At 52.5% G+C, this 25,743-nt stretch overlaps 9 non-coding genes across 9 annotated transcripts; all 9 read right to left on the bottom strand.

Moving 5' to 3' along the window:
- Nucleotides 1-625: 625 nt before the first annotated feature.
- On the bottom strand, nt 626-697 carry trnat-agu (transfer RNA threonine (anticodon AGU)). The gene has a single exon. It is a non-coding gene; the product is annotated as a tRNA-Thr (tRNA).
- Nucleotides 698-1,382: 685 nt separating this feature from the next.
- On the bottom strand, nt 1,383-1,455 carry trnat-cgu (transfer RNA threonine (anticodon CGU)). The gene has a single exon. It is a non-coding gene; the product is annotated as a tRNA-Thr (tRNA).
- A 9,860-nt stretch (nt 1,456-11,315) lies between these two features.
- trnat-ugu (transfer RNA threonine (anticodon UGU)) lies at nt 11,316-11,388 on the bottom strand. Its single transcript has one exon. It is a non-coding gene; the product is annotated as a tRNA-Thr (tRNA).
- A 1,540-nt stretch (nt 11,389-12,928) lies between these two features.
- trnai-uau (transfer RNA isoleucine (anticodon UAU)) lies at nt 12,929-13,001 on the bottom strand. Its single transcript has one exon. It is a non-coding gene; the product is annotated as a tRNA-Ile (tRNA).
- A 610-nt stretch (nt 13,002-13,611) lies between these two features.
- Nucleotides 13,612-13,684, bottom strand: trnat-ugu (transfer RNA threonine (anticodon UGU)). Its single transcript has one exon. It is a non-coding gene; the product is annotated as a tRNA-Thr (tRNA).
- Nucleotides 13,685-19,827: 6,143 nt separating this feature from the next.
- trnat-cgu (transfer RNA threonine (anticodon CGU)) lies at nt 19,828-19,901 on the bottom strand. Its single transcript has one exon. It is a non-coding gene; the product is annotated as a tRNA-Thr (tRNA).
- A 994-nt stretch (nt 19,902-20,895) lies between these two features.
- On the bottom strand, nt 20,896-20,968 carry trnat-ugu (transfer RNA threonine (anticodon UGU)). The gene has a single exon. It is a non-coding gene; the product is annotated as a tRNA-Thr (tRNA).
- Nucleotides 20,969-23,088: 2,120 nt separating this feature from the next.
- Nucleotides 23,089-23,161, bottom strand: trnat-agu (transfer RNA threonine (anticodon AGU)). Its single transcript has one exon. It is a non-coding gene; the product is annotated as a tRNA-Thr (tRNA).
- Nucleotides 23,162-24,810: 1,649 nt separating this feature from the next.
- Nucleotides 24,811-24,883, bottom strand: trnat-agu (transfer RNA threonine (anticodon AGU)). The gene has a single exon. It is a non-coding gene; the product is annotated as a tRNA-Thr (tRNA).
- Nucleotides 24,884-25,743: the final 860 nt, after the last annotated feature.

Here is a 25,743-nt window from a genome sequence, read left to right as displayed (position 1 = left end):
ATGAGCATAGGGGGTGATGGGTGAGTGGGACTCGTTGCGAGTTAGGACACGGGGCAGTGAGCACAGTGGGTGATGGGTGAGTGGGACTGGGTGTGAGTTAGGACACGGGGCAGTGAGCACAGGGGGTGATGGGTGAGTGGGACTGGGTGTGAGTTAGGACACGGGGTCAGCGAGCACAGCGGGTGATGGGTGAGTGGGACTGGGTGTGAGTTAGGACACGGGGCAGCGAGCACAGCGGGTGATGGGTGATTGGGACTCGGTTCGAGTTAGGACACGGGGTCAGCCGAGTTTTGGATCACCTCTAGTTTATATTGGGGTAGAATGTAGGAAGAATTGAGAGACAGGGGGAAGGGGAGTGAGAGGTGAGGAGCGGAAGGGGGGGAGAGAGAGACAGGAAAGGATAGAGAGTGGGTGTGGCAAGGGAGGGGGGAGACGGGCAAAGCGAGATAGCGGGAAAGGGGGTAAAGATGCAGAATGGGGGTCGGCAGAGAGAGATTTGGATGGAGAGAAAGTGTAATAGAGACGAGAGCCTGTTGTTCCAGGGTCGGTATCAGAGCAGTTTAATATTTATAATTAAAGCCCTTGTTAATTGAAGGTGAATTTAAATACTGACCTAATTTTGAGTAGGCCCCAGTGAGATTTGAACCCACGACCCTGATTTACTAGACCAGTGCTCTAATCCCTGAGCTATGGAACCACCTGCTTTGGGAAATGCAGGGTAAGGAGCAGGAAAGAGAGGGGAAGGGAAAAGAGAGAGTGGAAGGAGTGAGAGAGAGGGGGAAGGGGAAATAGAGGGAGAGGGAAGGGTGGCGATGGAGTGAGTGAGAGAGGATAATGGATGAGAGCGGAAGGCAGAGTAAGTGATGGAAGGGGAGAGAGGGGAAGGGGAGAGGGGAGAGAGATGGGAAGGCAAGAGAGGGAGGAGGCAAGCGAGAGAGAAAGGAAGGGGAGAGAGAGGGAGAACGGGAGACTCTGAAAAGAAAGGGAAAAGAGAGCGAGAGAGGAAGGAGGGGAGGGAGGGAAGTGGAGAGTGAAAAGGTGAAGGGGAGAGAGGGTGGAGAGACTGGGTTGGCGAAAGAGACAGAGTGAGCGGAGAGAGAGGGTGAGAGAGTGGATAGCGGAGAGAGAGGGTGAGGCGAGGGAGGGGGAAAGGGGGAGAAGGGAATGAGTGAGAGACGGGAAAGCGATAAAAAGGTGTAGAACGGGTCGTGATGGGGAAGGGAAAGAGAGATTTGGAAAGGGAGAGAGAGTGTCAGAGACACAAGAAGGAAGAGAGAGGAGGGGACCCTGTTGTTGCAGGGACAGTCTCAGAGCTGTTTAATATTTATAATTAAAGCCCTTGTTAATTGACAGTGAATTTAAATACTGAGCTAATTTTGAGTAGGCCCCAGTGAGATTTGATCTCACGACTCCTGGTTTACGAGACCAGTGCTCTAACCCCTGAGCTATGGAGCCACCTGCAATGGGAAACACAGGGGAAGGAGCAGGAAAGTGAGGGGAAGGGAAAAGAGAGAGTGGAAGGAGTGAGAGAGAGGGGGAAGGGGAGAGAGATCGGAAAGAGAGAGAGGGAGGAGGCAGGGGAGACGCCTGCCTCCGTCTTTTCAATATTCACCTCTCAACATCGATATATCGGGTCTTTCACGTAGTAAAACATCCCAAGGCAACTCAGTCACACTCTGCCCCAATCTCTCTGTCTCTCAATCTCTTTCTCTCTCTCCCTCTGTCTCTCTCTCTCTCTGTCTCTCTATCACTTTCTCTCTGTCGCTCACTGTCTCTCGAGCCGGAAGGGGTTAGAGAGGGGGAAGGGGAAAGTCAGAAGGGAAGGGAGAGAGAGAGAGAGAGAGAGGAGGAGAGAGATTGAGGATTGAGTGGAGAGAGAGGAGCGGAGAGTGGGAAGGGGAGAAAGCGGGGGAAAGGGACAGCGTGAGGGAAGGAGTGAGTTTGAGGGGGACGGGGAGAGAGGGAGAGAGAGAGATGGAGAGAGAGAGGAGCGTGTCAGTAGTTGTTATTACATCGATCGTCCACTAGGTGGGGCTCTATTAGAGGAAGAGAGAGGGAAGGGGAGAGTGAGGGGAAGGAGTGAGAGTGAGGGAAGGGGAGAGTGAGGGGAAGGAGTGAGAGAGAGATGGAGAAGAGGAGAGTGAGGGGAAGGAGTGAGAGAGAGGGAAGGAGAGAGTGAGGGGAAGGAGTGAGAGAGAGGGAAGGGGAGAGTGAGGGGAAGGATTGAGAGAGAGGGAAGGGGTGAGTGAGGGGAAGGATTGAGAGAGAGGGAAGGGGAGAGTGAGGGGAAGGAGTGAGAGAGAGGGAAGAGGAGAGTGAGGTGAAGGAGTGAGGGAGAGGGAATGGGAGAGTGAGGGGAAGGAGTGAGAGAGAGACGGGGAAGAGGAGAGACAGAGGGAACACCAACAATAATGTGTATTTATATAGCGCCTTTAACGTAGTGAAACGTCCCAAGGTGCTCCACAGGAGGATTATGGGATAAAAATTTGACACCGAGCCACAAAAATAAATATTAGCGCAGGTGAAGAGGTCGGTTTTAAGGAGAGTCTTGAAGGAGGAAAGAGAGATAGAGAGGCGGAGAGTTTTAGGGAGGGAGTTCCAGAGCTTGGGGCCAAGGCAACAGAAGGCCCGGCCACCGATGGTGGAGCGATTATAATCAGGGATGGTCAGGAGGGCAGAATTAGAGGAGTGCAGACATCTCGGGGGGTTGTGGGGCTGGAGGGGGTTACAGAGATAGGGAGGGGTGTAGGGGCTGGAGGAGGTTACAGAGATAGGGAGGGGTGCAGGGGCTGGAGGAGGTTACAGAGATAGGGAGGTGTGTGGGAAGTTACAGAGATAGGGAGGGTTGTGGGGCTGGAGGAGGTTACAGAGATAGGGAGGGGTGTAGGGGCTGGAGGAGGTGACAGAGATAGGGAGGGGTGTAGGGGCTGGAGGAGGTTACAGAGATAGGGAGGGGTGTAGGTGCTGGAGGAGGTTACAGAGATAGGGAGGGGTGTAGGGGCTGGAGGAGGTTACAGAGATAGGGAGGGGTGTAGGTGCTGGAGGAGGTTACAGAGATAGGGAGGGGTGTAGTGGCTGGAGGAGGTTACAGAGATAGGGAGGGGTGTAGGTGTTGGAGGAGGTTATAGAGATAGGGAGGGGTGTAGACGCTGGAGGAGGTAACAGAGATAGGGAGGGGTGTAGGGGCTGGAGGAGGTTACAGAGATAGGGAGGGGTGTAGGTGCTGGAGGAGGTTACAGAGATAGGGAGGGGTGTAGGGGCTGGAGGAGGTTACAGAGATAGGGAGGGGTGTAGGTGCTGGAGGAGGTTACAGAGATAGGGAGGGGTGTAGTGGCTGGAGGAAGTTACAGAGATAGGGAGGGGTGTAGGTGTTGGAGGAGGTTATAGAGATATGGAGGGGTGTAGACTCTGGAGGAGGTAACAGAGATCGGGAGGGGTGTAGTGCTGGAGGATGTTACAGAGATAGGGAGGCGCGAGCGTCATGGAGGGATTTGTAAACAAGGATGATAATTTTGAAATCGAGGCGTTGCTTAACCGGGAGCCAATGTCGGGCAGAGAGCACAGGGGGTGATGGGTGAGCGGGACTCGGTGCGAGTTAGGACACGGGGCAGTGAGCACAGGGGGTGATGGGTGAGCGGGACTCGGTGCGAGTTAGGACACGGGGCAGTGAGCACAGGGGATGATGGGTGAGCGGGACTGGGTGCGAGTTAGGACACGGGGCAGTGAGCACAGGGGGTGATGGGTGAGCGGGACTCGGTGCGAGTTAGGACACGGGGCAGTGAGCACAGGGGGTGATGGGTGAGCGGGACTTGGTGCGAGTTAGGACACGGGGCAGTGAGCACAGGGGGTGATGGGTGAGCGGGACTCGGTGTGAGTTAGGACACGGGGGCAGCGAGCACAGGGGGTGATGGGTGAGCGGGACTTGGTGTGAGTTAGGACACGGGGCAGTGAGCACAGCGGGTGATGGGTGAGCGGGACTGGGTGTGAGTTAGGACACGGGGCAGCGAGCACAGAGGGTGATGGGTGAGCGGGACTGGGTGTGAGTTAGGACACGGGGCAGCGAGCACAGAGGGTGATGGGTGAGCGGGACTCGGTGCGAGTTATGACACGGGGCAGCGAGCACAGTGGGTGATGGGTGAGCGGGACTGGGTGCGAGTTAGGACACGGGGGCAGTGAGCACAGTGGGTGATGGGTGAGTGGGACTGGGTGCGAGTTAGGACACGAGGGCAGTGAGCACAGTGGGTGATGGGTGAGTGGGACTGGGTGCGAGTTAGGACACGAGGGCAGTGAGCACAGTGGGTGATGGGTGAGTGGGACTGGGTGCGAGTTAGGACACGAGGGCAGTGAGCACAGGGGGTGATGGGTGAGCGGGACTGGGTGCGAGTTAGGACACGGGGCAGTGAGCACAGGGGGTGATGGGTGAGCGGGACTGGGTGCGAGTTAGGACACGGGGCAGCGAGCACAGGGGGTGATGGGTGAGTGGGACTCGGTGCGAGTTAGGACACGGGGTCAGTCGAGTTTTGGATCACCTCTAGTTTATATTGGGGTAGAATGTGGGAAGAATTGAGAGACAGGGGGAAGGGGAGTGAGAGGTGGAGAGCGGAAGGGGGAGAGAGAGAGACAGGAAAGGATAGAGAGTGGGTGTGGCAAGGGAGGGGGGAGACGGGCAAAGCGAGATAGCGGGAAAGGGGGTAAAAGATGCAGAATGGGGGTCGGCAGAGAGAGATTTGGATGGAGAGAAAGTGTAATAGAGACGACAACCTGTTGTTCCAGGGTCGGTATCAGAGCAGTTTAATATTTATAATTAAAGCCCTTGTTAATTGACGGTGAATTTAAATATTGAGCTAATTTTGAGTTTGCCCCAGTGAGATTTGAACCCACGACCCTGATTTACTAGACCAGTGCTCTAACCCCTGAGCTATGAAACCACCTGCTTTGGGAAACGCAGGGTAAGGAGCAGGAAAGAGAGGGGAAGGGAAAAGAGAGAGTGGAAGGAGTGAGAGAGAGGGGGAAGGGGAAATAGAGTGAGAGGGAAGGGTGGCGATGGAGTGAGTGAGAGAGGATAATGGATGAGAGCGGAAGGGGAGAGTAAGTGATGGAAGGGGAGAGAGGGGAAGGGGAGAGGGGGGAAGGGGAGAGAGATGGGAAGGCAAGAGAGGGAGGAGGCAAGCGAGAGAGAAAGGAAGGGGAGAGAGAGGGAGAACGGGAGACTCTGAAAAGAAAGGGAAAAGAGAGCGAGAGAGGAAGGAGGGGAGGGAGGGAAGTGGAGAGTGAAAAGGTGAGGGGAAGGGGAGAGAGGGTGGAGAGACTGGGTTGGCGAAAGAGACAGAGTGAGCGGAGAGAGGGGGTGAGAGAGTGGATAGCGGAGAGAGAGGGTGAGGCGAGGGAGGGGGAAAGGGGGAGAAGGGAATGAGTGAGAGACGGGAAAGCGATAAAAAGGTGTGGAACGGGTCGTGATGAGGAAGGGAGAGAGAGAGTGTCAGAGACACAAGAAGGAGGAGAGAGGAGGGGACCCTGTTGTTCCAGGGACAGTCTCAGAGCTGTTTAATATTTATAATTAAAGCCCTTGTTAATTGACGGTGAATTTAAACACTGAGCTAATTTTGAGTAGGCCGCTGTGAGATTTGAACTCACGACTCCTGGTTTACGAGACCAGTGCTCTAACCCCTGAGCTATGGAACCACCTGCACTGGGAGATACAGGGGAAGGAGCAGGAAAGTGAGGGGAAGGGAAAAGAGAGAGTGGAAGGAGTGAGAGAGAGGGGGAAAGGGAGAGAGATCGGAAAGAGAGAGAGGGAGGAGGCAGGGGAGACGCCTGCCTCCGTCTTTTCAATATTCGCCTCTCAACATCGATATATCGGGTCTTTCACGTAGTAAAACATCCCAAGGCAACTCAGTCACACTCTGCCCCAATCTCTCTGTCTCTCAATCTCTTTCTCTCTGTCGCTCACTGTCTCTCGAGCCGGAAGGGGTTAGCGAGGGGGAAAGGGAAAGTCAGAAGGGAAGGGAGAGAGAGAGAGAGAGAGGGAGGAGAGAGATTGAGGATTGAGTGGAGAGAGAGGAGCGGAGAGTGGGAAGGAGAGAAAGCGGGGGAAAGGGACAGCGTGAGGGAAGGAGTGAGTGAGAGGGGGAAGGGGAGAGAGGGAGAGAGAGAGATGGAGAGAGAGAGGAGCGTGTCAGTAGTTGTTATTACATCGATAGTCCACTAGGTGGGGCTCTATTAGAGGAAGAGAGAGGGAGGGGGAGAGTGAGGGGAAGGAGTGAGAGAGAGGGAAGGGAAGAGTGAGGGGAAGGAGTGAGAGAGAGACGGAGAAGAGGAGAGTGAGGGGAAGGAGTGAGAGAGAGGGAAGGGGAGAGTGAGGGGAAGGAGTAAGAGAGAGGGAAGGGGAGAGTCAAGGGAAGGAGTGAGAGAGAGGGAAGGGGAGAGTGAGGGGAAGGGAAGGGGAGAGTGAGGGGAAGGGAAGGAGTGAGAGAGAGACGGAGAGGAGGAGAGTGAGGGGAAGGAGTGAGAGAGAGGGAAGGGGAGAGTGAGGGGAACGAGTGAGAGAGAGGGAAGGGGAGAGTGAGGTGAAGGAGTGAGAGAGAGGGAAAGGGAGAGTGAGGGGAAGGAGTGAGAGAGAGGGAAGGGGAGAGTGAGGGGAAGGAGTGAGAGAGAGACGGGGAAGAGGAGAGACAGAGGGAACACCAACAATAATGTATATTTATATAGCGCCTTTAACGTAGTGAAACGTCCCAAGGTGCTCCACAGGAGGATTATGGGATAAAAATTTGACACCGAGCCACAAAAATAGAAATTAGCGCAGGTGAAGAGGTCGGTTTTAAGGAGAGTCTTGAAGGAGGAAAGAGAGGTAGAGAGGTGGAGTGGTTTAGGGAGGGAGTTCCAGAGCTTGGGGCCAAGGCAACAGAAGGCCCGGCCACCGATGGTGGAGCGATTATAATCAGGGATGGTCAGGAGGGCAGAATTAGAGGAGTGCAGACATAAGGACATAAGAACATAAGAATTAGGAACAGGAGTAGGCCATCTAGCCCCTTGAGCCTGCTCCGCCATTCAATAAGATCATGGCTGATTGTGGGGTTACAGAGATAGGGAGGGATGTCGGAGCTGGAGGAGATTACAGAGATAGGGAGGTGTGTAGGGCTGAAGGAGATTACAGAGATAGGGAGGGGTGTAGGAGCTGGAGGAGATTACAGAGATAGGGAGGGGTGTGCAAAGTTACAGAGATAGGGAGGGGTGTAGGGGCTGGAGGAGATTACAGAGATAGGGAGGGTTGTGGGGCTGGAGGAGATTACAGAGATAGGGAGGGGTGTAGGGGCTGAAGGAGATTACAGAGATAGGGAGGGGTGTAGGGGCTGGAGGAGATTACAGAGATAGGGAGGGGTGTAGGGGCTGGAGGAGGTTACAGAGATAGGGAGGGATGTAGGGGCTGGAGGAGATTACAGAGATAGGGAGGGGTGTAGGGGCTGGAGGGGGTTACAGAGATAGGGAGGGGTGTGGGGCTGGAGGAGATTACAGAGATAGGGAGGGGTGTAGGGCTGGAGGAGGTTACAGAGATAGGGAGGGGTGTAGGGCTGGAGGAGATTACAGAGATAGGGAGGGGTGTAGGGGCAATGCAGGGATTTGTAAACAAGGATGAGAATTTTGAAATCGAGGCATTGCTTAACCGGGAGCCAATGTCGGGCAGCGAGCACAGGGGGAGATGGGTGAGTGGGACTCGGTGCGAGTTAGGACACGGGGGCAGTGAGTGAGTGGGACTGGGTGCGAGTTCGGACACGGGGGCAGTGAGCACAGGGGGTGATGGGTGAGCGGGACTCGGTGCGAGTTCGGACACGGGGTCAGCGAGCACAGGGGGTGATGGGTGAGCGGGACTTGGTGCGAGTTAAGACACGGGGGCAGTGAGCACAGTGGGTGATGGGTGAGTGGGACTGGGTGCGAGTTAGGACACGGGGCAGCCGAGTTTTGGATCACTTCAAGTTTCTGTTGGGTGGAATGTTGAAAGAAATTTGAGAGAGGGGGAAGGGGAGAGGATGGGAAGAGGGAAATGAGTGAGAGATGGGGAAAGCAAGAATAAGATGTAGAATGGGTCAGGGAGAGAGAGTGTGAAGGACACAAGGAGGAGAAGAGGGGAGCCTGTTTTTTCAGGAACAGTCTTGGAGCTGTTTAATATTTATAATTAGGCCCCAGGGAGATTTGAACCCACGACCTCTGGTTTACAAGACCCATTCTCTAACCCCTGAGCTATGGAGCCACCTGCTTTGGGAAAGACAGGGGAAGGAGCAGGAAAGAGAGGGGAAGGGAAAAGAGAGAGTGGAAGGAGTGAGAGAGAGGGAATAGAGACAGCGAGAAAGAGAGGAAAAGAGAGGGAGGGGATGGAGAGAGAGAGAGTGGAAGGAGGGAAAGAGAGGGCTAGGGGTGGGAGAGAGAAAGGGGCGAAGGGGAGAGAGAGGAAGGAAGAGGAAAGAGATGTTAAGGGGAGAGAGGGCGAAGGAATGAGAGAGATTGGAGGAAATGGGTAGAGGAGAGAGAGGGAAACGGGAGAGTGCGGAAGGGGAGAGAGAGGGGAATGAGTGATAAAGAGAAATGGGGAGAGCGGCAGAATGTGTAGTGATGGGGAAGATAGGGAGAGAGGGAGAATGAGAAAGGGGGCGAAAGGAGAATAGGAGAGCTTTGTGTTTCAGGGTCAGTCTCAGAGCTGGTCAATATTTATTATTAAATCCCTTGTTAATTGACAGTGAATTTAAATACTGAGTTAACTTTGAATAGGTCCCAGTGAGACTTAAACCCACAACCACTAGTTTACTAAACCAGTGCTTTAACGCCTGAACTATGGAGCCACCTGTTCCAGCGAAAACAGGGGAAGGATCAGGAAAGAGAGGGGAAGGGAAAAGGAGTGCGGAGGGAGGGGAAGGAGAGAGAGTGGGGAAGGAGTGAGAGAGTGGGAAGGGGAGACAGCGAGGAAGAGAGGGAGTTGGGGAAAGAGAGGGCGGGGATGGAGAGAGAGAGTGTGGAATGGGGGGAGAGAGAGGGGAAGGAGTGGGAGAGAGGGGGGGAGGGGAGAGAGATGTTTAGGGGAGAAAGGGTAAAGGAGTGAGAGAGAGGGGGAAGGGCAGCGAGGGGGAGAACCTGAAAGGAAAGGGAAAAGAGAGGGACGGGAGTGTAACGGTGTGGTGGTGGTCCCGGGGGTCAGGTTCACCTCTGACCTACTTGAGCGGTTCGAATCGCCCCCCACTCCCTTGGGTTCTAGATTCTGGATTTATTTGGGGGGGTGTGACAAAGTGCAAAGGTCAATGGTTTGGTGCAAAAGAACTTTGATTTTATTAAAGACAAGAAAATACAATGTCAAGACTTATAATCACTCTGATAAAGAACAATACATTACACATTCAAAGGGGGTGTACAGTAAAATGACACCTCCCACCTCCCCATACCTAATCCTAGCTAGGTTAGACTCCAGGGCAGGCAGGGACTATGCTTACCAATCCTTTCTGGTCAGTTAGCGGTAGTTCACGGTTTCGGGGTTCCTTGAATTGTGTAGGTTCTGCTTGCCGTACCCCGAACGTCGGAGCAGACTTCTAGCTGCACAATCTTCAGTTGGGTTGAGTCCACTGATGCGGTAAAGCATGTTTTGGATCTATGGGGTAAGTACCCGGTTTTTTTCATTAGAAATAGGTTCAAAGTCTCTTTAGGTAATGTTTTCACCTGTTGGTAGTCAGGCCTTAGATTGTAGACTGGAAACTTTCGATTCTTCAGTATCTTCCAGTTGGAGTTTATTTGGAGTTTGGTCGATCGCGGTGGTTTTTCATTGATACCACGTTGGCTGTGGTCAGTTGTTGCCGCGATGGTGATGTTCTTCCTTCAGGACTTCAGGACTTCGAGGCTGGAGAAGTTAGTTTACAACGGTCGCGTTGGTTTCTCTCCCTTCTTGATGACACAATCGTGGTCTCGGTTGTTTGGCAAAGTATGTCACACCCTCTGTTAAAACAGGGGCCAGTTATACGGTTTGAGTGGTTCTAATCTTCACACCAAATCAGTCCAGGATTCTTTGATTGAATTTGGCGGGCTTGACTCTTCTTTGTAATATTTTGGCGGGCTCGTTCAAAGTTAATATGTTTTGTGTGGGTTGATGTTCGATAAACTGTTTCCTGATGGAAATATTAGTTTGGTAATCGCAATGTCCTTTTGTGCTCAGTTTTTCGCATACAGGCTGGATTGGGCCTCTTGGTGATGTATATGCTGAAATGGTTTTCCAGATTCAGGTTGATGGTTGGCTATCTCTGGGTTATTTGTTGTAATGTTAATGTCTCTTGTGGAGAAGGATTCTCGAATGCCCATTTCTCCAGACAAGTTATGTTAGTCCCAACACCCAGACAGCCTCAATAATCAAGTTGTCTCCTGTCAGTTCTTTAGGCCCGCACACAGCCTTGAATTTGTCTTCAAAAATTCCAAAATTCTATTCAAGTTCGTAGTTTCTTCCATAAGCACTTTAGGGTTCCAAACTTTCCAATCGATAGTCCCAAATTAAATATCCTTTTGAATGAGCCCAAACACTGTGAGGGGGTTCATCTGAATGTTGCATCCTTTCAAGGGGGAAGAGAGTGGGAGGAATGAGAGACAGGTGTCTAAATACTAAAAGTAGGCTGCACTGCAATTTGAACTCACGACCCCTGGTTGATAAGACCAGTGCTCTAACCCCTGAGCTATGGAGCCACCTGCTCTGAGAAAGACACGGGAAGGAGCAGAAAAGAGAGCGGAAGGGAAAAGAGAGAGTGGAAGGAGGGAGAGAGAGGGGAAGGGGAGAGAGTGGGGAAGGAGTGAGAGAGTGGGGAAGGAGAAAGAGAGGGAGGGGAATGGGAGAGAGTGGGGAAGGAGTGAGAGAGATGGAAGGGGAGACTGGTCTTTGGCCAGGGACTCCCAGGTGTCGGTGGGGATGTTGCACTTTATCAGGGAGGCTTTGAGGGTGTCCCTTGTAACGTTTCCTCTGCCCACCTTTGACTCGCTTGCCATGAAGGAGTTCCGAGAAGAGCGCTTGCTTTGGGAGTCTCATGTCTGGGACATGCGGACCGCCCAGCAGATAGCTCTTGGTCGGCCGGTGCGGACACGATGGGCCGAAATGGTCTCCTTCCCTGCTGTAAGTTTCGATGAGTCGATGATATATCGGTGTCTCTGAGACTGGATGTGGGAAAGGTGGGATACAGACTGGGAGTGGGAAGTGAAAGTGCTGTGGGCAGATTATAAAGTGCGGAGTGAGTGGTTCCTGTTGATGGTGTCGGCCTGTCGTCGATTGACGGTCAATTCAGTAACAGAAGCCAAAATTGAGTAGGCCCCAGTGAGATTTGAATCCACGACCCCTGGTTTACAAGACCAGTGCTCTAACCCCTGAGCTATGGAGCCACCTGTAACACCAGCTCCTGTTTGCATCTTACTATTGTTAGCAAGGAGGTGGGGCCCGAATAATCATTCTCGGTGATTCATCCCTGAACATTGACAGAATCTTACAGCACACAAGGAGGGCCATTCGGCCCATCGTGTCTGTGTCGGCTCTGTGAGAGAGATTTGCGGGGGGTGTGACAAAGTGCAAAGGTCACTGGTTTGGTGCAAAAGAACTTTGATTTTATTAAAGACAAGAAAATACAATGTCAAAACTTATAATCACTCTGATAAAGAACAATACATTACACATTCAAAGGGGGTGTACAGTAAAATGACACCTCCCACCTCCCCATACCTAATCCTAGCTAGGTTAGACTCCAGGGCAGGCAGGGACTATGCTTACCAATCCTTTCTGGTCACTTAGCGGTAGTTCGCGGTTTCGGGGTTCCTTGAATTGTGTAGGTTCTGCTTGCCGTACCCCGAACGTCGGAGAAGACTTCTAGCTGCACAATCTTCAGTTGGGTTGAGTCCACTGATGCGGTAAGGCACGTTTTGGATCTATGGGGTAAGTACCCGGTTTTCTTCGTTAGAAATAGGTTCAAAGTCTCTTTAGGTAATGTTTTCACCTGTTGGTAGTCAGGCCTTAGATTGTAGACTGGAAACTTTCGATTCTTCGGTTTCTTCCAGTTGGAGTTTATTTGTAGTTTGGTCGATCGCGGTGGTTTTTCATTGATACCACGTTGGCTGTGGTCAGTTGTTGCCGCGATGGTGATGTTCTTCCTTCAGGACTTCAGGACTTCGAGGCTGGAGAAGTAAGTTTACAACGGTCGCGTTGGTTTCTCTCCCTTCTTGATGACACAAGCGTGGTCTCGGTTGTTTGGCAAAGTATGTCACACCCTCTGTTAAAACAGGGGCCAGTTATACGGTTTGAGTGGTTCTAATCTTCACACCAAATCAGTCCAGGATTCTTTGATTGAATTTGGCGGGCTTGACTCTTCTTTGTAATATTTTGGCGGGCTCGTTCAAAGTTAATATGTTTTGGGTGGGTTGATGTTCGATAAACTGTTTCCTGATGGAAATATTAGTTTGGTAATCGCAATGTCCTTTTGTGCTCAGTTGTTCGCATACAGGCTGGATTGGGCCTCTTGGTGATGTGTATGCTGAAATGGTTTTCCAGATTCAGGTTGATGGTTGGCTATCTCTGGGTTATTTGTTGCAATGTTAATGTCTCTTGTGGAGAAGGATTCTCGAAAGCCCATTTCTCCAGACAAGTTATGTTAGTCCCAACACCCAGACAGTCTCAATAATCAAGTTGTCTCCTGTCAGTTCTTTAGGCCCGCACACAGCCTTGAATGTGTCTTTAAAAATTCCAAAATTCTATTCAAGTTTGTAGTTTCTTCCATAAGCACTTTAGGGTTCCAAACTTTCCAATCGATAGTCCCAAATTAAATATCCTTTTGAATGAGCCCAAACACTGTGAGGGGGTTCATCTGAATGTTGCATCCTTTCAAGGGGGAAGAGAGTGGGAGGAATGAGAGACAGGTGTCTAAATACTAAAATTAGGCTGCAGTGAGATTTGAACTCACGACCCCTGGTTGATAAGACCAGTGCTCTAACCCCTGAGCTATGGAGCCACCTGCACTGAGAAAGACACGGGAAGGAGCAGGAAAGAGAGGGGAAGGGAAAAGAGAGAGTGGAAGGAGGGAGAGAGAGGGGAAGGGGAGAGAGTGGGGAAGGAGTGAGAGAGTGGGGGAGGAGAAAGAGAGGGAGGGGAATGGGAGACAGTGGGGAAGGAGTGAGAGAGATGGAAGGGGAGACTGGTCTTTGGCCAGGGACTCCCAGGTGTCGGTGGGGATGTTGCACTTTATCAGGGAGGCTTTGAGGGTGTCCCTTGTAACGTTTCCTCTGCCCACCTTTGGCTCGCTTGCCGTGAAGGAGTTCCGAGTAGAGCGCTTGCTTTGGGAGTCTCGTGGCGGGGCATGCGGACCACCCAGCAGATAGCTCTTGGTCGGCCGGTGCGGACACGATGGGCCGAAATGGTCTCCTTCCGTGCTGTAAGTTTCTATGAGTCGATGATATATCGGTGTCTCTGAGACTGGATGTGGAAAAGGTGGGATACAGACTGGGGGTGGGAAGTGAAAGCGCTGTGGGCAGATTGTAAAGTGCAGAGTGAGCGGTTCCTGTTGATGGTGTCGGCCTGTCGTCGATTGACGGTCAATTCAGTAACAGAAGCCAAAATTGAGTGGGCCCCAGTGAGATTTGAACCCACGACCCCTGGTTTACAAGACCTGTGCTCTAACCCCTGAGCTATGGAGCCACCTGTAACACCAGCTCCTGTTTGCATCTTACTATTGTTAACAAGGAGGTGGGGCCTGAATAATCATTCTCAGTGATTCACACCTGAACATTGACAGAATCTTACAGCACACAAGGAGGGCCATTCGGCCCATCATGTCTGTGCCGGCTGTGTGAGAGAGATTAGTGCTTGGAAGTTGTAAAAGGAGGGAGAGAGGGGAATGAGTGGGAGAGGGAATGGGAGAGAGAGGGGGAAGGAGTCAGCCAGAGGGGAATGGGAGAGAGCGGAATGGGAGAGAGCGAGAGTGGGAGGGGAGCGAGATGGGAAGTCGAGAGAGGGAGGAGGCAGGGGAGAGAGAAAGGAAGGGGAGAGGGAGAGAGCAGGGGAGAATCTTAAAAGAAAGGCAAAAGAGTGAGAGAGAGGAGGGAGGGGAGAGAGAGGGAAAGGGGAGAGAGATGGGAAGTCGAGAGAGGGAGGAGGCAGGAGAGAGAGAAAGGAAGTGGAGAGAGAGGGAGCAGGGGAGAATCTGAAAAGAAAGGCAAAAGCGGGAGAGAGAGGAGTGAGGAGAGGGAGCGGAAGGAGAGAGAGGGGAAGGGGAGAGAGAGAGGGAAAGGGGAGAGAGAGATGGAGAAAGTGAGATTGCGGGAAAGTGAGAGAGGAGTTAAAAAAAAATGTCCAACGGGTCGTGATCTGGAAAGCAGAGAGACAGGGAAAGGTGTGAGGGGAGCCTGTAGTTCCAGGGTCAATCTCAGAGCTGTTTAATATTTATAATCAATGCCTTTGTGAATTGACGGTGAATTTAAATACTGAGGTAATTTTGAGTAGGTCGCAGTGAGATTTGAACCCACGATACCTGGTTCACTAAATACTGTTTGAAGAATGAGGAGGGGTCAGTGAAACGCTCAGATTGTGTCTCATCCCCCAGACTCCTGCCTCCGTCTCTTCAATATTCACTTCTCAACATCGATATATCGGGTCTTTCACGGAGTAAAACATCCCAAGGCAACTCAGTCACACTCTGGCTCTGTCTCTCTTTCTCTCTGTCTCTCTGTCTCTCTCTCTTTCTTTCTGTCTCTCACCTTCTCACTTTGTCCCTCGAGCGGGGAGGCTAGAGCGGGGGAAGGGGAGAGAGAGGGAGAAGGGGAGAGAGGGGGGGGATGGGAGAGATGGGGAGGGGGAGAGTCTGATGGGAAAGGGGAGAGCGAGAGCGAGGCAATGAAAGGGAGGATGGAGGGGATGGAGACTGGGGAGGGGAGGGAGAAGGAGAGGGAGGAGAGAGAGAGGAGGGGAGAAAATGAAAAGGGAGAGGGGAAGGAGTGAGTGAGAGGGGAAGGGGAGAGAGAGAGGAGGGAAGGCGAGAGCGAGAGAGGGGAGGGGAGCGAGAGGGAAGGGGAGAGAGATGGGGGGAAGGTTAAAGAGATGTTAAGAGGAGTGATGGGGAAGGAGTGAGAAAGAAAGGGGAAGGAGTGAGAGAGTGAGGAAGGGGAGAGAGAAAGGGGAAGGGGAGAGAGGGAGAAGGGGAGAATCTGAAAGGAAAGGGAAAAGAGAGAGAGAGAGGAGGGAGGGGAGGAAAGGGAGCGGAGAAGGAGGAGGGAGAGGGAGAGTGGAAAGGCAGAGTCGGAAGGGGAGAGAGTGGGACGGGAAGAGGGTGAGGCGAGGGAGGGGAAAGGGGGAGAGGGGAATGAGTGAGAGACGGGGAAAGCGAGATAGCGGGAAAGTGAGAGAGGAATAAAAAGATGTGGAACGGGTCGTGATTGTTGTGTACACATGTAAACGTCACCAATATGTAAGACTTGCCACTAGGGGGCACACCTGTGGGAGACCCAATGGTCACCTGTACACCCTGGGACAAGCAGGTATATAAGGTGACTCACCATACTGCTTCCCCACCCTGGAGTCTGAATAAAGAGCACAAGGTCACCACAGTTTGAGCTTGCAATACAGTCCTGTGGATTTATTCTGAACATCACTCACTGGCGACGAGTAACGGATCACCAACCTTCACACGGTAATGGCTGCCGTTGGTCTTGTTGAGGGATTTGTTGAGGGTGATGATTTGGGAAGCCTTCGTTGAGCGTCCCGACCGGTACTACGTCGCCAATGAACAGGACGAGGCTGAGAGAGGGCGATCAAGACCAGGGCGATTCTCCTCACCGTATGTGGGTCTCCGATATACGGCCTGCTCAAAAACCTGCTGGCACCGGTCAAACCAGAGGAGAAGACTTACACAGAGCTGTGTGTGCTGGTGTGGGAACGCCTCAAGCCGAAGGAGAGCACCTTAAAGGCCAGGTATCACTTTTACACCCACCGGCGCTCCCAGGGCCAGAAGATTCCTTGCGGGGCAGTACGGTTTTTGCGGGATCTTTGCGGGAAATGTTGCCGAACGGTTTCGTGCTCGGAATCGGTCACGAGGTCATCCTTCGCAAGCTGCTGTCTGCCGGATCCCGGGATAAACGGGCCCTTTTCGGAATGGGAGGCAGTGACTAGTGGAGTGCCGCAGGGCTCAGTGCTGGGACCCCAGCTATTTACAATATACATCAATGATTTAGATGCAGGAATTGAATGTAATATCTCCAAGTTTGCAGATGACACTAAGCTGGGTGGCGGTGTGAGCTGTGAGGAGGATGCTAAGAGGCTGCAGGGTGACTTGGACAGGTTCGGTGAGTGGGCAAATGCATGGCAGATGCAGTATAATGTGGATAAATGTGAGGTTATCCACTTTGGGGGCAAAAACAGGAAGGCAGAATATTATCTGAATGGTGACAGATTAGGAAAAGGGGAGGTGCAACGAGACCTGGGTGTCATGGTACATCAGTCATTGAAAGTTGGCATGCAGGTACAGCAGGCGGTGAAGAAGACAAATGTTATGTTGGCCGACATAGCGAGGGGATTTGAGTTTCGGAGCAGGGAGGTCTTACTGCAGTTGTACAGGGCCTTGGTGAGGCCTCACCTGGAATATTGTGTTCAGTTTTGGTCTCCTAATCTGAGGAAGGACATTCTTGCTATTGAGGGAGTGCAGCGAAGGTTCACCAGACTGATTCCCGGGATGGCTGGACTGATATATGAGGAGAGACTGGATCAACTGGGCCTTTATACACTGGAGTTTAGAAGGATGAGAGGGGATCTCATAGAAACGTATAAGATTCTGACGGGACGGGACAGGTTAGATGCGGGAAGAATGTTCCCGATGTTGGGGAAGTCCAGAACCAGGGGACACAATCTAAGGATAAGGGGTAGGCCATTTAGGACTGAGATGAGGAGAAATTTCTTCACTCAGAGAGTTGTTAACCTGTGGAATTCCCTGCCGCAGAGAGTTGTTGAGGCCAATTCATTGGATATATTCAAGAGGGAGTTAGTTATGGCCCTTAAGGCTAAAGGGATCAAGGGGTATGGAGAGAAAGCAGGAAAGGGGTACTGAGGTGAATGATCAGCCATGATCTTATTGAATGGTGGTGCAGGCTCGAAGGGCCGAATGGCCTACTCCTGCAACTATTTTCTGTGTTTCTATGTTTCTATCTGAGCAAGGCCATCACGACAGCCCAGGCCTTCATATCCACGAGCGATAACACGAAACAGATTCGAAGCTCACCGGCAAGTACTGTGCATAAAATAATGTATTCAGCAGGCAGAACGGCACAGGACAGGGCCCACATGACCGCAGAGGCCAGACCTAGGCCTCGAGTGACTCAGAGTCCGCCGTGGGCCGTGAATGCGTATCCATTAGCACCATGTTGGCCCTGCTGGGGTCAGCCATCGAGCCCATCAATGTCGATTCAAGCCCTGTGTGTGCAAGGGCCGTGGAACAATGGGGCACCTCCAGCGAATGTGCAAACGGTCTGTGACTCACCACGTGGCAGAGTCAGGAGAGGACCATCGATCCAGCGAGGGTCACGCTGAACGAGCAGGAGAGGCAACTCAACCTGAGGCTGAAGGGGAAGTACATGGGGTACACACCTTCACCACCAAAAGCCCTCCGATAATGTGAAAAGTTGGACCTAACGGCACTCCAGTCTCCATGGAACTAGACACGGGGGCGGGTCAATCAATAATGAGCCAGAAGGCATTCGAGAGGCTGTGGGGGGGGGCGACAGAGCACAAGGACCCAAGCTGATCCCGATTCAGGCAAAGCTGGGCACCTGCACCAAGGAACTGAGACCAGTTATTGGTAGTGCGGACATAAGGGTATCCCATGAGGGAGCGGTGCGCGATTTACCTCTGTGGATTGTTTCAGGTGATGGGCCAATGCTGCTTGGTAGAAGGTGGATGGGGAAGATTCGATGGACCTCTGCGTACCTTCTCCGGCGAACAACCTCTCCCCTTGCTCAAAGGCTGAGCAAGCCCCCCACCTTCAGCTGAACCAGGCGTCGAAGTGCAGATCCATTTGCAGACCCCCGAGGCACAGGCCGCTCATCGCGACCACCAGGAGGCGAAGACCAACCGAGCAGCGGTTACAGACGGAGGGTACCCAGCACCCGAAGCCGACGACCTCTTGGCGGCGACGGAAGAGGCTCCAGGTCGACCAAGCGGAGCGGGGCTCCGGCCGAAACCATCCGAATGTGTCTTCCCGACGCCAGAGGCGGGAATCCCTGGGGAGGAAGATGGCGGCAGTCGAGAGAAGCGTCCAGATCACGGGTCGAGAGAAACGTCCAGACCACGGGATGTGGCCGCAACGGAACAGAGGCATGTGTTGGCCAGCGAGGAAGGCCACTGGGTTTGGGGCAAAGGTAAAGGGGGGGGCCGCTGAGAAGGCCAGGAACCCACTACGTTCCAATAAGTTGTTTGCACTGTGGAACCCATGTGAGCGTTCTTTCGCGGCCAATGGTGTACTATCATATGGGGTCGGGGGTACGTTAAAACAAGCCAAAGTAGCGGGCAAACACCAATCGGTCGTATATGTATCTGACAAAGTACTTGTAGGAAGTGATGTGTTATCACATTACCGCCTGCTCACGGCGAACCGCCAGACGGGAGTGTTGCAGCTTATCCGTCGCAAAGACGTAATGCTCATCCCATCAGATTGCCCCCCCCCCCTGTGGGGCAAACCCTGCAACGTGTTACAAAGAAAGGCAGGGAGGCTACACACAGTCGGTGGTGCGGGAACCTCCGTACTACGTCCCAGGATCCACGGGGGACCACACGGCCTCCCGCTACCACTGAAAGTCTCAGGGCCGTATCGGCCCATCCTGGGCTCTCCAGGCCTTAGGGTCAGCGACAATAGTCCGCAGCGGGCAGCCCAGATCACCAAGCCGAGCACCACACGTGTCGCGGTAGACTCCCTACAGACCCCGGCTGTCCCGGGTTGCTACGCAGTCACCGGACAGAGTCGCTCAGGACCGAGCCTTCCGCCTGCTATCAGCAGAGAATGCACCACGATCGTACGGCCCCCCTCCACACCACATCAGAATAAGTGACGTGGACAATATTCAGGGCCCCCAGATGGGGCCGAGAGCACTGTGTGAGACAAAGAGGGGAATGGAGTGTGTGTGTGTGTGTGATGAAAATGGAGTGTTTGGTTGTGAAACCATGTACTGAGCAAACGCAGAAAGCGTTTGGACCAGACCAGACTGCAAACTATCGATAAGCAGGCCACCATTGTGAAAGGACCTGGCCACGTCTGTCCCATCACACCAGGCACTCGGCCGGGCAGCAACGTTCCGACCAACTCACCCAGGCCAGGAATTCAAATCAGGTGATCGACCCGGGGACACAGGGCGTCATATCGCCTCAACTTGCAAATAACTGGTACATAAGCCTTTGGAGGGGGCGGGGGGGGGGAGTGATGTTATGTATGCACCTAAACCTCACCAATATGTCAGACTTGCCACTAGGGGGCACACCTGTGGGAGGCCTAAGGGTCACTTGTGCACCCTGGGACAAGCAGGTACATAAGGTGATCCACCATGCTGTTTCCCCACTCTGGGGTCTCAATAAAGAGACCAAGGTCACAATAGTTTCAGCTTACGATACGGTCAGGTGGATTTATTCTGAACATAACAGTGATGGGGAGGGCAGAGAAAGATTTGGAAGGGAAGAGAGAGTGTGAGGGAGACAAGGGGAGGAGAGGGGAGCCTGTTGTTCCAGGGTCGGTCTCAGAGCTGGTTAATATTTATAATCAAAGCCATTGTTAATTGACGGTGAATTTAATAAATAAGCTGATCTTGAGGAGGCCCCAGTGAGATTTGAACTCACGACCCCTGGTTTACGAGAGCAGTGCTCTAACCCCCTGAGCTATGGAGCCACCTGCTTTAGGAAAGATAGGAGAAGGAGCAGGAAAGAGAGGGGAAGGGAAAAGAGAGAGTGGAAGGAGTGAGAGAGAGGGGGAAGGGGAGACAGAGAAGGAAGGAGTGAGAGAGAGGGGGAAGGAGTGAGAGAGAGTGGGAAGAGGAAGAGAGGGAGGGAAAGGAGTGAGAGGGGGAAAGGGGAGAGAGCTTGTGGAAGGGAGGGAGAGAGTGTGGAAGGGAGGGAGAGAGTAGAAGGAGTGAGAGGGGGAGGGGAAGAGAGGGGAGGAGTGAGAGAGAGAGGGGAAGTGGAGAGAGAGTGGAAGGAGTGAGAGAGGGGGAAGGGGAGACATGGAGGAAGAGAGAGGAGGGAAGGGGAGAGAGAGAGGGGGAGAGGAGAGAGATGGGGAGAGGAGAGATGGGAACGAGAAAGAGAGGGAGAAGGGGAGAATCTGAAAAGAAAGGGAAAAGGAAGAGACAGAGGAGGTAGGGGAGGAGAGAGAGGGGAGGGGAGAGGGAAAGGGAGAGTGAAAAGGCAGAACGGGAGGGGGAGAGAGGGTGGAGAGAGTGGGTAGTGGAATGAGGGGGAGGGGAGAGAGAGGGAAGATAGAGGAGGAAGGAGAGAGAGGGAAGGAGTGCGCGGTGAATGAAAGTGAGAGAGAAGGGGAGAGAGGGGAAGTGGAGCGCGAGAAAAGGGAAGGGTTAGAGAGAGGCGGGAAGGGGAAGGTGATCGTGGAGGAGTTGGAAAGAGAAGTGAAGGGGAAAGGGAGAGAGAAAGAGGGGCGAAGGGAAAGAGAGGGGACGGAGAGAGAGAGAGTGGAAGGATGGGGGAGAGAGGGGGAGGGGAGTCTGTGAGGGACGGGGAAAGCTCAATTGCGGGAAAAAGATGCAGAACGGGAAGGGAGAGCGATATTACTGGAGACAAAAGGAGATTGTTGCTCCAGGGTCAGTCTCAAAGCTGTTTAATAGCCTTGTTAATTGAGGGTGAATTTAAATATTGAGTTAACTTTGAGGAGGCCCCATTGAGATTTGAACTCATGACAGCTGGTTTACAAGACCAGTGCTCTAACCCCTGAACTATGGAGCCTCCTGTTTGAGAAGTTACAGGGGAAGGAACAGGAAAGAGAGGGGAAGGGAAAAGAGAGCGTGGAAGGAGTGAGAGAGATGGGGAAGGGGAAAGTGAGGAAGGGGAGAGAGGGGGAGACAGAGTGAGAGAGAGAGGAATGGGAGAGAAGGAGAGGGGGAGGGGAGAGACGGGAAGGGGAGAGAGATGGGAAGATGAGAGAGGGAGGAGGCAGGGGAGAGAGAAAGGAAGGGGAGAGAGAGAGGGCGAAGGGGAGAATCGGAAAAGAATGGTAAAGAGAGAGAGTGGAGGGAGGGGAGGGACGAGAGTGGAAGGGGAGAGGGAGAGTGAAAGGGAGAGTGAAAAAGCAGAGGGGGAAGGGGAGAGAGGGGGAGAGAGGGGGAGGGGAGAGAAAGGCAAGATAGAGGAGGAAGGAGAGAGGGGGGAAGGAATGGGGGGAGAATGACAGTAGAGAGGAAAGGGGAGAGAGAGAGAGAGAGGGGAAGGGGAGTGAGCGAGGGGAATGGTAATGTGGGAGGGGAAGGGGAAAGAGAGAGGGGGAGGGGGAAAGAGCAGGGATGAAGAGATAGAGTTAAGGGGGGGAGAGAGAGCGGAAGGACTGAGAGAGGGAAGGGGAGAGAGAAGAATAGATGGTTCTGTTGTGTATCTGTAAAGCATGCACTCCCATCTTCCACCACCAGGGAGCGCATCCCCTGAAGTCCCAAGGGATCCCAGCATCCCTTGGGAGCACTGTATATAAGCCGGCCCCTAAGGCCTGTTCCTCACTCTGGAGTGTCTTAATAAAGACTGAGGTCACTGTTACTTTAACCTCCCTGTGTGCAGTCTCATCTGTGTTAGGAACACAACAGGTTCATTCGCTGGTTACCAACCAGTAACTAGTGGTGTGCCGCAGGGATCAGTGCTGGGACCCCAACTATTTACAATCTATATTAACGACTTGGAAGAAGGGACTGAGTGTAACGTAGGCAAGTTTGCTGACGATACAAAGATGGGAGGAAAAGCAATGTGTGAGGAGGACACAAAAAATCTGCAAAAGGACCTAGACAGGCTAAGTGAGTGGGCAAAAATTTGTCAGATGGAGTATAATGTTGGAAAGTGTGAGGTCATGCACTTTGACAGAAAAAAATTAAAGAGCAAGTTATTATTTAAATGGAGAACGATTGCAAAGGGCCGCAGTACAGTGGGACCTGGGGGTACTTGTGCATGAAACACAAAAGGTTAGTATGCAGGTACAGCAAGTGATCAGGAAGGCCAATGGTATCTTGGCCTTTATTGCAAAGGGGATTGAGTATAAAAGCAGGGAAGTCTTGCTACAGTTATACAGGGTATTGGTGAGGCCACACCTGGAGTACTGCGTGCAGTTTTGGTTTCCATATTTACGAAAGGGTATACTTGCTTTGGAGGCAGTTCAGTGAAGGTTCACTCGGTTGATTCCGGGGATGAGAGGGTTGACTTATGAGAAAAGGTTGAGGAGGTTGGGCCTCTACTCATTGGAATTCAGAAGAATGAGAGGTGATCTTATCGAAACGTATAAGATTATGAGGGGGCTCGACAAGGTGGATGCAGAGAGGATGTTTCCACTGATGGGGGAGACTAGAACTAGGGGGCATGGTCTTAGAATAAGGGGCCACCCATTTAAAACTGAGATGAGGAGGAATTTCTTCTCTCAGAGGGTTGTAAATCTGTGGAATTCTCTGCCTCAGAGAGCTGTGGAAGCCGGGTCATTGAATAAATTTAAGACAGAGATAGGCAGTTTCTTAACCGATAAGGAGATAAGGGGGCGGGCAGGGAAGTGGAGCTGAGTCCATGATCGGATCAGCCATGATCGTATTGAATGGCGGAGCAGGCTCGAGGGGCCGTATGGCCTTCTCCTGCTCCTATTTCTGATGTTCTAATGTTTTTATCGGTGAATCTTAAAAGAAAGGGAGAAGAGACACAGAGATTGGGTAGGGGACAGAGGGTGAGGGGAGAGGGGGAAAAATATGTTGAATGGGTAGGGAGAAGAGAGTGTCAAAGTGCACAGGGAGCCTGTTGTTCCAAGGTCGGTCTCTGAGCTGTTTAATATTTATAATTAAAGCCCTTGTTAATTGAAAGTGAATTTAAATACTGAACTAATTTTGAGTAGGCCCCAGTGAGATTTGAGCCTACGACCCCTGGTTTACTAAACCAGTGCTCTAACCCCTGAGCTATGGAGCCACCGGCCCTGGGCTGTGGGTCATTCCCCAGTTAGTGCTGTGTGTTTGAAGAATGAGGAGGGGTCAGTGAAACACTCAGATTGTGTCTCATCCCCCAGACTCCTGCCTCCGTCTCTTCAATATTCGCCTCTCAACATCGATATAATCGGGTCTTTCACGTTGTAAAACATCCCAAGGCAACTCAGTCACACTCTGTCCCAATCTCTCTGTCTCTCTATCTCACTGTCTCTGTCTCTTTCTTTCTGTCTCTCACCTTCTCACTCTGTCCCTCGAGGGGAGAGGGTAGTGCGGGGGAAGGGGAGAGAGAGGCAGAAGGGGAGAGAGAGGGGGGATGGGAGAGATGGGGAGGGGGAGAGTCTGATGGGAAAGGGGAGAGCGAGAGCGAGGGAATGAAAGGGAGGATGGATGGGAGTGGAGACTGGGGAGGAGAGGGAGAAGGTGAGGGAGAGGAGAGAGAGAGGAGGGGAGAAAATGAAAAGGGAGAGGGGAAGGAGTGAGCGAGAGGGGAATGGGAGAGAGAGAGAGGGAAGGCGAGAGCGAGAGAGGGGAGGGGAAAGAGAGGGAAGAGGAGAGAGAGTGGGGGGAAGGTGAAAGAGATGTTGAGAGGAGTGATGGGGAAGGAGTGAGAGAGAGAGGGGAAGGGGAGAGAAAGAGTGGGGAAGGAGAGGGAAAGAGAGGGGAAGGGAAAAGAGAAAGTTGGGAATGTGAAAGAGCGGGAGGGGAAGGGGAGAGAGTGGGAGAAGGGGGAAACCTGAAAAGAAATGGAAAAGAGGGAGAGAGAGAGGAGGGAGGGGAGGGAGGGGACGAAAGAGAGGGAGGAAGGAGAGGGAAGCGGAGAGTGAAAAGCGGCGAGAGGGGGAAGGAGAGACAGTGAGGGGAGAGGGTTAGAGAGGGGAATGAGTGAGTGTAATGTCTGTAAGCTTGTAATGTTTGTCGCTCCACACTGTGGATGTGGACATATTATGTACTGCAACTGCAGAGTTAATAATTAAACTGAACCAGGTAGATTTCCGGAGGCTTCCGAGAGAGGAGCTGTGTGTGCTGTGCTCTGTGAATATATCACAGTGAGAGACGGGGAAAGCGAGATAGTGGGAAAGGGAGAGAGGTAGGAAGGAGTGAGAGAGAGTTGGAAATGGGAGACAGGGAGGAAGAGAGAACGGAAGGGGGAGAGAGAGAGGGGGAGGGGAAAGAGAGGGACGGGGAAGAGAGAGGGGGAAGGAGAGAGATAGAGAGAGAGGAAAGGATGAGAGAGGGGAATAGGAGAGAGCGGAAGGGGAGAGAAAGAGATGGAAGGCGAGAGAGGAAGGGGAGAGAGAGAAGGGAAGAGGAGAGAGGGAGGGGGGAGAGAGAAAGAGAGGGAGGGGACAGAGAGAGGGGGAATGGGAGAATCTGAAAAAAAAGGGAAAAGAGAGAGAGAGGAGGGAGGGGAGGGAAGAGAGGGCAGGGGAGAGTGGGGGATGGAAGAGGGTGAGAGATGGGAATGTGAGAGACGGGAAAAGCGAGAAAGCGGGAAAAAGATGTAAAGCAGAGAGAGAGAGAATGTTGTGAGGGGAGCCTGTTGTTCCAGGGTCAGTCTCAGAGATGTTTAATATTTATAATTAAAGCCCTTGTTAATTGACACTGTATTTAAATACTGAATTAATTTTGAGTAGGTCCCAGTGAGATTTGAACCCACGACCCCTGGTTTACTAGACCAGTGCTCTAACCCCTGAGCTATTGAACCACCTGCCCTGGGTTATGGGTCATTCCCCAGTTAGTGCTGTGTGTTTGAAGAATGAGGAGGGGGTCAGTGAAACGCTCAGATTGTGTCTCATCCCCCAGACTCCTGCCTCCGTCTCTTCAATATTCGCCTCTCAACATCGATATATCGGGTCTTTCACGTAGTAAAACATCCCAAGGCAACTCAGTCACACTCTGTCCCAATCTCTCTGTCTCTCTGTGTCTCTGTGTATCTTTCTCAGTCTCTCTCTCTCTCTCTGTCTTCCTTTCTCACTCTCTCTCTGCCTCAATCTCTCTGTCTCTCTGTGTATTTTTCTCAGTCTCTCTCTCTCTGTCTTTCTTTCTCACTCTCTCTCTGTCTCTCTATCACTTTGTCTCTCTGTCTCTCTCTCTCTCACTCACTCACTCTCGCTCTGTTTCTCTCTCTTTCTCAGTCTCTCTCTCTGTCTCTCTATCACTTTCTCTCTGTCGCTCACTGTCTCTCGAGCCGGAAGGGGTTAGAGGGGGAAGGGGAAAGTCAGAAGGGAAAGGAGAGAGAGAGAGAGAGAGGGAGGGGAGAGATTGAGGAGTGAGTAGAGAGAGAGGAGCGGAGAGTGGGAAGGGGAGAAAGCGGGGTAAAGGAACAGGGAGAGGGAAGGAGTGAGTGAGGGGGGAAGGCGAGAGAGAGAGAGAGAGAGATGGAGAGAGAGAGGAGCGTGTCAGCAGTTGTTATTACATCGATAGTCCACTAGGTGGGGCGCTATTAGAGGAAGAGAGAGAGAAGGGGAGAGAGAGGGGAAGGAGTGAGAGAGAGGGAAGGAGTGAGAGAGAGGGAAGGGGAGAGTGAGGGGAAGGAGTGAGAGGGAGGGAAGGGGAGAGTGAGGG

This window comes from Pristiophorus japonicus, unplaced genomic scaffold (genome assembly GCF_044704955.1).
Source record: "Pristiophorus japonicus isolate sPriJap1 unplaced genomic scaffold, sPriJap1.hap1 HAP1_SCAFFOLD_940, whole genome shotgun sequence".
In the NCBI taxonomy this organism is placed as follows: domain Eukaryota; kingdom Metazoa; phylum Chordata; class Chondrichthyes; family Pristiophoridae; genus Pristiophorus; species Pristiophorus japonicus.
This window is presented reverse-complemented; position numbering and strand designations above follow the sequence as displayed.